We start from the raw sequence: 12,379 nt of genomic DNA on the forward strand, positions 1-12,379 counted from the left end.
TGAGGTGGAATACACACTCATCAACTGTACCGTGTCCTTTACACATAATTGTAAGTGATAACATAGTTAATCCACCTATGTACATTCCTGTCATGAAGCACCGAGGATTGTGATGTGTATTTTTGCAAATGTACAAGGCCTGTCTGTGGATGTAACACTAAACAAATGTTTTCAATGATCATCATTCTTAAATATGTGTGTATTTTAGGTTGCTCAGTGTCGTCAGTGCCAGTCGCAGAGGGCACATATTAAAGAAACGACACAATACAATCCATTAGAGGTAAAGGAAATTATGGCATACACTCACTTTTTAAAACCTTGATATCTGTTGTGTCTATTTCTGTTCCCTGTGGTGTATATTTCTGTTATGGTTGTGTATATTTCTGTTTCCCGTTTTATTTTGATAGTCTGTTTTTCCTCCCTTGTCTAGTTTTACTTCCTGTGTTTTCCGGCCTTTTTGATTACCCTGCCCTAGTGTCACCTGTTCCTTGTTTTCTTATTTACCCTGTGTATTTAGTTTCTGCGTGCCCTTTGTCTGTTGTCACATCATTTTGTTGCTGTTAATTTGTCTCTGTACTGTGTCAGCTCCCAGTCGTGTTCAGTCCTGTCTTCTCGTCCTTGGAGTTTTTTGTCTGCAGTTCCTGTTCCTGGATTACTTTCGTTTTTTGATAGCCTGTTGTTTTGTTTGATACCCATTTTGGACTTCGTTTTTGTCTGCTTCATTTTTGGACTCCTGTGGTATGAACTTTGCTCGTTTAAATAAATCCTCAAGATCTAACTTTCCCTCGTCTGCTCTCTGCATTTGGGTCCTCTAATTCCCTGTGTCATGACAGATATAATTTCTTCTTTTTATAATTTTTCTCAGGTTTCAGAGCCTCTGGAACTTGTTTGGATGGATCTGGTGGGTAAACTTACACTAACAGATGGTGGTAATCAGTTCATATGTGTCATGGTTGACGATTTCACCAAATGGGCAGAAGCCTACCCACTCAAAAGCAAAACCGCAGTCGAGGTGTCAAATTGTATTCTTGATTTCTTTTACAAATTTGGTGCACCAACTAGACTGCTAACAGACCAGGGCTCAGAGTTTCGCAACAAGATACAGTAACGATGCCTCATGTGTCCCCAGTATGTAATTACACTTAGTGCTGTGCTGACTTCATGTCTGTCCAACTAATCATCATTTTTAAGGTCAACTGTGGGTTGTGCCAGAGGCTTTGGCATCAAAAGAAGCCTCTGCTCTCCTTACCATCCACAGACTAATGGCCTTGTGGAAAAAAATGACTGGCACAATACAGGTTTATTTTGTTTTTAATACCTGAACGTATTTTTGCTGTCATTACACATTGATTAAGTTGATTAGCTGTTCCCAGCAGAGCATCTTTATTGTACAATTGAAACCAAATTATCTACCTTCTCATGCCTGTATTTGAATTCTGCATTTTCATGTCCCTGAAAAGTGGTGGCTGACCACCCCAAAGATTGGGACCAGTATTTGCAGTCCACAATGTTTGCACTTTGGACAAAGAAGCAGCTGACTACAAAGTACAGCCAATACTTTTTAATGTTTGGGAGGGAGGCAAGGTACCCCTCAGAGGTGGATGAAGAGTATAAGTAAGATTCTGTATTATTCCTTTTTAAACATATATCTATATGTCTAGATCTACAGTGTATATATCTACCCTCTACTTTCTGTGATTTGTGGCAAGTCACAGACAACAAAGTAAACAGGCTGCTATCTATGGAGGAGACCTCAGATGGTGTACAAGTGGGACTCCGTATATGAAGATGTGAAGCGCAATGTCCAAAAATGCCAAGACAGGGTCTGGAAAAAAAACAGGAGAGAGGACAGGAAGAAGACTTCAAAGTGGGGGCTTTAGTTCTCCTTAAAAACTTTAAACGGGAGCTAAGGAAAAGGGGCAAGCAAGAGGCAAATTACTCGGGCCATTAAAAATTATGAAACTCCAGGGAAAAATTGCTGACCTTGTGCCAGTCAAGGGGAGGAAAACTGTTTACATTGACCATTTAGCACCTTATGTCCAACCAGAGGAGAGGATCCCTGCTAAACGTAAGAAATTGTTGGATCCTTCTACTCTGACTGGCCCATCACAAGATGCACACAAACAGCCAACAGCTGGAGGAACATCCGTATGCCGAAAGACTCCAGAAGCTCCAAAGAATGCAGAAATGTGTGAGTAAACCTCCACAAAGTACACCCTAAATTATGAATTTCAGAAGTAACTATGATTGTCATTGATATTTTACAGTAATCGGAGACCTATGGGCAGGAGGTCATAAAGAGACCGTGTGTGTGTGTGTGTGTGTGTGTGTGCCTCTCGACAGGGAGCCCAGTCACGGTATGGGGCCCAAAATGGTGGACCCCACACCGATGTTGCTCTAATATGGCTCTGGAGCCTCCCCTGATATGCCTTTTGTTTTTTTTTACTTTGCCCACAATGTGAAATTATGGGTGTGTGTGTGTGTGTGTGTGCGTGTGTGTGTGGAGACAGGTAAGTTTATTTTATTATCATTTTAATTCACTGTTTGACTTTGTTTATTTGACATTGCTTATTACTTGGTACCCAGTTTCTTGCAACTGCACTTCAACAATTTCCCCATGAAGATTGAGAAACTTTCATTTTATACTAATCAGTTATAAATGTTAGCTACAGATCGATAGCCGCTAATGCTAACTAAAGATCGCTAGCAGCTAATATTAGCTACAGATCTTTAGCCAATTTCATTCTTGAGATGTTCACTGTTAACCAAACTTCCCATGAGGATTCAGACATCGATTCTACTGTGTTAGCTACAGATCTCTGGCCACTAATCTTAGCAAAAGATTGCTAGCAGCTAATGTTAGCTACAGATCATTAGTTAATTTGCGTCACTGTCACTACCTGATGTGAGTCGAGTGCAGATGTGAGTTGTGCATGCGTCACTTTGCGATGAGTGCAGAGGTGAGTTGCGCATGCGTCAATTTGCGACAAGTAGCTTACAACATGCTAACGAGAGACTTCTATAATGTCGATACAGTAAAAATGGACCTACATAGCGAAGTTCGTTCACTGCTGGCTACAAGTTAGCCATCAGACACAACAAGGGCTGCCACTTGAATGTTGTTTTGAGCTAAGGTTAGCAATTAAACAATCGTAGATAGCTAAAACGTTTTTGAAATGACTGCTAGCTACAAGTTAGCAATCAAACACAACAAAGGTTATGGCAGAGAGAGAGAGAGAATATATATTATATATATATATATGTGTGTGTGTGTGTGTGTGTGTATGTATATATATATGTATATATGTGTGTGTATATATATATATATATATATATATATATATATATGTATATACATACATACATACATACACACATATGTGTGTGTGTGTGTGTGTTTCTAGCCTTATACTTATGGGTCCAGTTGAGCTCACACACACACACACACACACACACACACACACACACACACACACACATATATATGTTTCTAGCCTTATACTTAAGTTGAGCTCTCACACACGTTTTAAGTCTTACAGTTATAGGGCCCTATTTTAACGATCTGAAACGCAAGTAGCTTTGTGGGCGGATCTCGGGCACTGTTGCTATTATGCAGGCGGGATAAATGACTCTTGCGCCCGACGCATATCTAAAATGGGTTGGTCTGAAGTAGCTACATTACTCATAGGTGTGGTTTGGACGTAACGTGCAATAAACCAATCGGAGCATCCTCTCACATTCCCTTTAAAAGCACTTGTTCCATGGCCAATTGCTATTATGATGGCGGATTTGCCAGGCGCACGCCAGGAGCGGTTCACAGCCAAGGAGACCAACGTTCTCGTCAGGGCTGAAGCCGAAGCGGTCTGGGATGCGGCAAAGTATAAATGCCCGTCTTGACTGGGTGGCGATGTTGCTGCGGCCTCTCGGGCGCATCTCCTCAAGTCTGGAGAGGATTGCTGCAGCCATGGAGCGAAATAGGAATGATGCATGCGCTGGGTGGAAGATAGGGCTCCAGTTATGCTCTTACACACACACGTTTCCAATCTTATCCTGGTGGGATCCTCCATTATTGATATCACATCATCATTTCAACACCTTTCAATATTTAAACTCAAGTTGTTTCAAGTTATTACAGGTAATTTTACACTTCCTGAGCTGTTACATGTTCATAAAGGGCACTTTGGAAGTGATCCACTGCACCCCCATGTTATTATGATACATGTTGAGACCTCTAGAAAAGCCCATGGACTTGCCTTTAAGTTATATGCAGTTTCAGAAACATTTTTAATACCAGCTAACTTTTGTAACTTGTGAGTATCTCCATATACATGTTTACCATCAGTACTTAATGCGTAATGATTATTTTGTGTTATATTTAGGTGTGTACTGTCAAAGGTGTTTCCCTTGTGGATTATCTGTTAACTGATGAAATGGATGAGGATTGTATCGAAGACCAACCTCTGACTCCACACTGTGATGACATTTTTGGAAAGCAGAGTAGGAGTGAAAACATTCTGTTATGCCTCAGATACTTTGAAAAATCCAAAAGTCTTTCCCTTGTGATTGATTCAATAGACTGTGAACAAAACTGGATAACCATACCTTGACATAACACCCTTTTTACAGATGGATAGAGTATCCGATTTTTCTGAGCCTCTGTATGATTCAAATGAGACTAAAGTGGAGGAAACCGATGAAGAGGATTCTATAATAGACCATTCCAGTGTGCAAGCAGATGGTGGACTTGTTCCAAAGCTGAGAAGGACGAAAAGCATTCTGGTATGCCTTTGACACTTTAAATACCAATATCTAGTTGAAAGGCCTTTCCGCCAAAATATTTCCCTTGTAATTGATTTTAATAGACTATGAACAAAATGGATAACCATACCTTCACAACTCCTTTTTGTAGATGAACAGATTTCCAGATTTTTCTGATGCGCTCTACGATTCAAGTGATGACAATACAGAGGGCCCTTCCACTTCTAAGTCTGAAAAGGCTTCCCAAAGGCCAAGGAGAGATTGTTTCCATTCTGTAAGCTTCTTTGTTTTACTCACTTAACTTACTTGCTTACTTACTTACTTAAAAGGGTAACACCCATTTAAGTTCTAAGTATCTTTTTTGTTTTCAATAATATTCCACCAAATATATTAGTAGATTTGGATGTGCCTTTTTATGCTTTACATTTGACAGTTGTTTTTCAGTGTGTTTACTCCCTCTAGTCTTGCATATTGTAACAGTCTTTCCAATTTGTAAATTTACTTGGACTGAAAGTGCTCTGAATTTCAACCCCTATAGACTGTACATCATCTCAACTTGCAGTTGACAGTTGAGAGTATAGTCAGTTTTGCTGATACTTACCACAATAATTTGGAGGTTGATTTAACATCTTATTTCTTCTTCTAAAGCTTCAAATGAGTCTTGTAGGATTAGATGACTCAAGTGTAGATAGCGAAGAGGAGTATATTCCAAATCCCAAGGAGGAAAGTACAGACAGTGACTGCAGCTTGACAGTGACCCCAGAAAATAAAAAGAACAAAATTCTATCATCAACTAGTCAGAGCAGCTTCAAGCCTTCCAATCATTCTGTAACAGACCATTCCAGTGTGCAAGCAGATGAACTTGTTCCAAAGCTGAGGAGGAAAAGCATTCTGGTATGCCTCTGACACTTTAACTACCAATACCTAGTTGAAAGGTAATTGATTTTAATAGAACATATACAAAATGGATAACCATACCTTGACAGCTCCCTTTTTGTAGATGAACAGATTTCCAGATTGTTCTGATGCGCTCTACGATTTAAGTGATGACAATACAGAGGGCCCTTCCACTCAAGTCTGAAAAGGCTTCCCAAAGGCCAAGGAGAAGCTGTTTCCATCCTGTAAGCTTACTTGCATACTTACTTACTTAAGAGTGTTACCCTTTTAAGTACCAAGTATCTTTTTTGTTTTCAATAATATTCCACCAAATATATATGTAGATTTGGGTGTGGCTTTTTATGCTTTACTCTACATTTGACACATTCCAATTGTTTTCAATGTGTTTACTCCCTCTAGTCTTGCATATTGTAACAGTCTTTACATTTTTTTTTATTTACTTGGACTGAAAGTACTCTGAATTTCACTTCCTATAGACTGTACATCATCTCAACTTGCAGTTGAGAGTATAGTCAGTTTTGCTGATACCACAATAATTTGGAGGTTGAGTTAACATCTTTTTTCTTAAGATTCAAATGAGTCTTGTAGGATCAGATGACTCAAGTGTAGATAGCGAAGAGGCGTATATTCCAAATCCCAAGGAGGAAAGTACAGACAGTGACAGCAGCTTGACAGTGACCCCAGAAAATAAAAAGAATAAAATTCTATCATCAACTAGTCAGATGCAAGTCTTCCAGTCAGAGCAGCTTCAAGCCTTCCAGTCAGAGTCAATGCGAGTCCAGTCAGAGCAGAAGCTTTGAAACAAGTCATAACTCCACACAAAGGTTTCCTAATGATAGAGCTGATGTGAATGAAGATAAAATGGCGCAAGAAGAGGCATCTGTCTATGTCAATCCAGTTTTAAAGAAAGAGGATGGTTGAAGAAGATATAACAAGAAACATCATTGCTTGTATTGTGGACAGGTAGTTCAAAAAATGTCAAGACACTTGTTTCGTAGACACTGCGATAAGGTTGATGTTTCAAAAGCTTTTAGTTTCCCAAAGAACTCAAAATTGCATCTGCAATTAGAGTATATCCGAAACAAGGGGAACTTTGAACATGACATTGAAATTTTGGAAAACCAGAAAGGAAAACTCATCCCATGCAAGCAACCAAAGAAAAAAACAAGGACAAAAAATGTATGCATTGTGTGTACTGCTATGGACTGTTCACAAGAAGGGTGATGTGGCGACATTTTCAGGTCTGCAAATTCAAGCCTCAGGGTAAGACCTCTAAACCAGGTAAAACAAGAGTCCAAGCATTGTGTGCTTTTGCTGAACTTGCTCCAGCTGGATTTAGTGATGAATACTGGAAGTTCTTAAGTGATATGAATCAAGACAAAATTGCATTTGCTGTTGAGCAGGACCGCTGCATTCTTGAGTATGGTTACAGACTGTTCAGAAAGAATGAGAGGGTAATCAGCCAACTCCAATATATTCGACAAAAACTAAGAGAGCTTGGTAGACTGGTACTGGCAGCAAAAAAAGTTACACCTGTGAAGACTATCAAAGAACTCATAAAACCTGAAATGTATGGTCATGTTGTCACTGCTGCAAGATGCCTAGCTGGATTCAGTGATGAAACTGGCAAATATCAACGTCCATCTTTCGCTCACAAAGTTGAACATAGCTTGCATTCTTTGGCCATGTTTATTAAGTATGAAGGATTGAAGATAAAAGATCAAGAAACTGCCCTAGATGCTGAGGAATTTGCACAACTATACCAAGAAAGTTGGAAATTTGACATAGCAAGCCAAGCGCTGACTCAACTTGATCAGTCCAAGTGGAATGCTCCTCAACTCATAACATTCACCCAGGATGTCCAAAATCTTAATTCCTATTTGTCTGAGAAATGGCAGCAACACTTGAATGCCCTCAAAAAGGAGATTTCACCCTCAAACTGGAAAGACCTTGCTAAAGTGACCTTGACACAAGTTATCCTCTTCAATTGCCGGAGAGAAGGAGAGGTTTCCAGAATGCCCTGGTCTGCATACTTATCAAGGGACACATTTGAAACACATGAAGATGTTAACTTGGCCCTTACAGCACTAGAGCAGAAGCTTTGCAAACATTTCGCACGGATTACCATAGTAGGAAAGAGAGGAAGGAAAGTTCCTGTTCTCCTAACCCCACTCATGAGGGAATCGCTTGATACACTGATTGAGAAGCGAGAAGAATGTGGGGTGCTGAATGAAAATGGATTCTTGTTTGCGTTGCCGCATTCTGTCCATTACCTCAGGGGTTCAGACTGCATAAGGCAGTTTGTGCATGAATGTGATGTCAAAAATCCCAAAATCCCAAAGCGCTAACCTCAACGAAACTCAGGAAACACATTGCTACCCTCTCAACTGTTCTGAATCTTAAGACTACAGAACTTGACCAGTTGGCAGATTTCCTTGGGCATAACATAGAAGTCCATAGAAAGCACTACCACCTTCCAGAGGGCACCCTCCAGCTGGCTAAGATAAGCAAGGTTCTCTTCGAATTGGAACAGGGACGGCTAGGAAAATACAAAGGGAAGAGTCTGGATGAAATCCACATTGATGTGAACGGTATTAAGTCTTATTATATTTTAGTGGAAGAAAATATTTATAAATCCCAACTTTTCAAGAATAAAGTATTTAACCTTGATTAAGAGGGCAAGTTTATAGTGGTCTAGTTTGACCATGACTACACAATTTGAGTTCAGCTATTTATATTATCAGTCCAGCTTTATGTTGCGCTGTATGTAGTACTTTTGTATACAGTTGATTGTTGATCACAACAGTTTCTGCTTTCCAACTCCTACATATTCTATCAATTAACATTTCAGAGACTGTTGACATGGAAGGGTGTTTACAAGAGGACACGGAAGGTATGTGTTTAGGTGGTTATGAATGATCTGTCATTGGATATGAGTATTTATGACCACTGCATGTGCATTTTTGTTCATTCACTGAAAATTGATCCAAAATCCAGTCATCTTTAATGACAGCTACTTTTAAGTCAATATATCTGTCTTGTATATACTTTTGTATAAACCAATTTCTATACCCAGATGCCAGTGTGCCAGAAACGCTGGGGTCAGAAGATGTCAGTGTGACATCCTTGCAAGAAGGTACCTCCACAATGTACCCCCAAAACCAGAGGTCGGCAAAAAAGAGAGTTGAGCTTATCAAATGATTTCAAATTACTTTATTTTCCATGAGGAACTTTGTGTAGTGTAAGACAAATAGAATAACCACAAAGCAATTGTGACTCAGTCATCAACATGATACCTATCATGTCCTTGTAAAAATACAAAAAGAAACTGAATAAAATGCACAATATTACTAAGAATCAATTGCACACTACTACCACAGTCCTAGGGGCAGTAGTGGTACAATAGTAATAGTTTGTTGTTTACCTGTAGGTGGGAAGAGGAGAGGGTGGGAGTTCAGTATGCGGATGGATATAGGCACAAAACTAGATGTGGCCCCTCTAGTCCTGAGGGACAGGGACCTATATTGGCGTGCAGAAAGCATGAGGTTGTAGTGTGTGTGTGTGTGTGAAACGTGTGTGTTTGGTGTCTCCGAGCGGGACGCTCACGGTCTGAAAAGTGAAGACAGTGTGGAAGTGCCTTAAACTTGCATTCAATCCAGTTGCCAGATGTCTGTTTGTATAGAAGTCTATGGGAAAATGACCCCACTCCTTGCCAGATTACCTCCGTAAACATTTTCCTGATGTTTATGGTCTCAATCGCTAGTTTCAAATCTCCTTCAACAAGTCGATATATCTGTATTGTATGTTTTGTATAAACAATTTTCTGTACCCAGATGCCAGTATGCAAGAAGCACAAGGGTCAGATGATGAGGTCAATGTGACATCCCTGCAAGAATGTACTTCCACAGTGAATGCCCAAAATCAGAGGATGTTGTCAAAAAAGAGAGGTGAGCTTAGAAGAATAAACCAGATTGATTGTCTAATTGTTTCCCGTGGAGCATTACATGTGTTAACTTAAAAGGACCAGGTGTAACATTTAAGATTTAGGGGGATATATTGGCAGAAACGGAATAAAATCTATATAAGTATATTTTCATTTGTCTATAATCCCCTGTAAATAGTTTTAATTACCTTAGAATGAGCTGTTTACCGATGATCAATTTATCAACTTATTGTACAATATATGGACATGACCTACCATTTGTGGTGAAACGATATATTGCCTGCTCCAAACTTCGAAAATCATTAAATTCATCAACAAAGGGATTCACATTGGCAAAAATAGAAAAACACCTGCCCTGAAAGAGGGAGTAGAAAGTTAATTCCAAGTAATTATCTACCTACTTGTTGTATTTACATCATATTTGCACTGATGGTCTACAGGTATAGATAATCTCTCCACAACTGTACAACTGGAGAATAAAGAATGTATATTTCCATAGGCGTTGATTTAGGTGGGTATGCGTACCTATCCGATTTCGTCATGAGTCATTTTGTACCCACCACTTTTTTTGAACACCTCAAGCTCAATTTAGTTTAAAAAAATAAAGTTCATAAAACACAATTCTTAAGCAACAGATGCCAACAAATCCACAAAAATCTCTATCCCCACAGGTCAGGCACAGACACAGCTGTGTTGTGGTGCAGAACTACAAATATTGTGCTGCACAATATGACTGAAGCGCCTGCACAGTTATTCCACGAGACATAAAACGTGTCGGACATCATCACATTTTTCATTTTTCATACATTTTTATTAATTTACTTAGTAAGCTACTACGGATATACTATCCGTCCATGTATATCCTATACATGGACGGATAGTTATTTATACTTTTTATTCTTATACTAACACTTTTTTTTTTTTTTAACCAAGGAAATCATTTTTGGATTGTAATGAGAGCAGTTGTGAGCATGCTTTTTTTTATTTTTTTTATTTTTACTTATCCCTCTTTCTACTTACTTGACTTATATATTTTCATATACATGTGAAAAGTAAATGTAGTGACTCAAATACATGTTAAAAAATACATGCTCATTGAAGACAAAGCATTATGTAGTTTTTTTTTATGCAAGGTTTTATGTAAAATATTACTGATAGTTACCCCTAGAAACAACAATGTTAACTTAAAATGGCATTTGGTGATGATTTGGAAAAGTCTCCATAGTTTTGGAAATGTTGAGTAGGAGCTCATTTTTTGAATATCATGTTAATGCTCGTCAACCTAAAGATGATCCTTGTCAAGATGAGGCCAAACATGGTAGTGACTGAGCTAACCAGGGATTTGAATTGGTTGGTGCTGTAGATTCTTTGGTAATCAAGGATAAACCAGAGAAACCATTAAAGTCTCCAGATAGTAACATTGGTCCCTGCTAATGTATAAAAACAAGGAATATGTGTGAGTGGAGCTCACAAGTCCTGAATGCTAGAAACCGAGCCCCACAAGTGGCGAAAAAACTAGCATGGAGAAAAAGTTTAGAATTCTGTTAAACTGAAGTGGTATTTGTGATTAGAACTGCTCTTTATATTGCCAGATTTTTTTACAAAGGTATGGAACCAATGTAAAGGGTGGACCCCCAATTGGGTAAAAAAATATGTGGACCTCTCAAAGTGTGTGTGTGTGTGTGTGTGTGTGTGTGCACGCGCCTTGGAGTGAGGACCATTTTACAAAGTGAGGACATTTAGGCCGGTCCTCACTTTGTTTTCACTGTAATGGCCTCCAGAGGCTGTTTTTATGCTTTTCTCAAAGTTTCAAAGAGGTCCTCAGAAAAATAGTAAAATTAGAAATTCCAAGAAGAAATTGGTGTGTGTACGTTTTCTGCATACACACACTTTTGCTCTGTCATCCCCCCCCCCATCTTACACACACGTGTACTGCATCTGAGCATTTTTTCAGTCAGGCGCCTCCTTTAGTTTCAGATAGTTACTGCACCTGAGCTACTCTGGCACTGGCGCCCCCACCAGCTTCACATAGTTACTGCACCTGAGCTACTCTGGCACTGGTGCCCCCACCAGCTTCACACAGTTACTGCACCCGAGCTACTCTGCCAAATGCACATGTTTCGCACCTAAACTACTCTGGTTTCAGGCCTTGTTTTACCACTCTACATTTGGCCAATGTCCAACAGAAGTGTTTATTATACTAAATACAGTGTAAGAAATTAATAATAAAGGTAACTGTAAGGATTGGACCAGGATTAGTAGAATTTAGGACCACAGGGAGCCACAAGGATGACCAAAGTGAAACGAAAACACATGACACTGCTGTTGATTTGTCTGCATGTAACAGTAAACCAGGTAATAAGCAAGTGGGACTCAAAGTACAAGTTACAATGTAGATATAGGCCTGTGTATAATGTATCCACAGATTAAATTAGTAAATAAACAAAAACAAATTGTGCGCATATAGAAGCATTTGATTGGCTGAATTTTAATGTATTGGCTATTTGCCAAGGCTATCAATAAAAACATTTTATTTATATCTGTTAAACTATATCATGTGTAATATCTAATAAGAGTATATTTATTTCAAGTGGAAGTGTATGATTTTCTAAATATTAATACAGACATTTTTTTATTGCTGATTTAACTATTCTGGGGTATATGCATGGTGTGAGGCATAAATAATCCAAACTGTGTTAAACTATTTCCATCATATTTAAATAATAGTAATATCTATTGACATGAATATATTAAATCCTAGAGACTTAGTTTCAAATGAAG

Source organism: Sander vitreus, chromosome 14 (assembly GCF_031162955.1).
Source record: "Sander vitreus isolate 19-12246 chromosome 14, sanVit1, whole genome shotgun sequence".
NCBI classification, from domain to species: domain Eukaryota; kingdom Metazoa; phylum Chordata; class Actinopteri; order Perciformes; family Percidae; genus Sander; species Sander vitreus.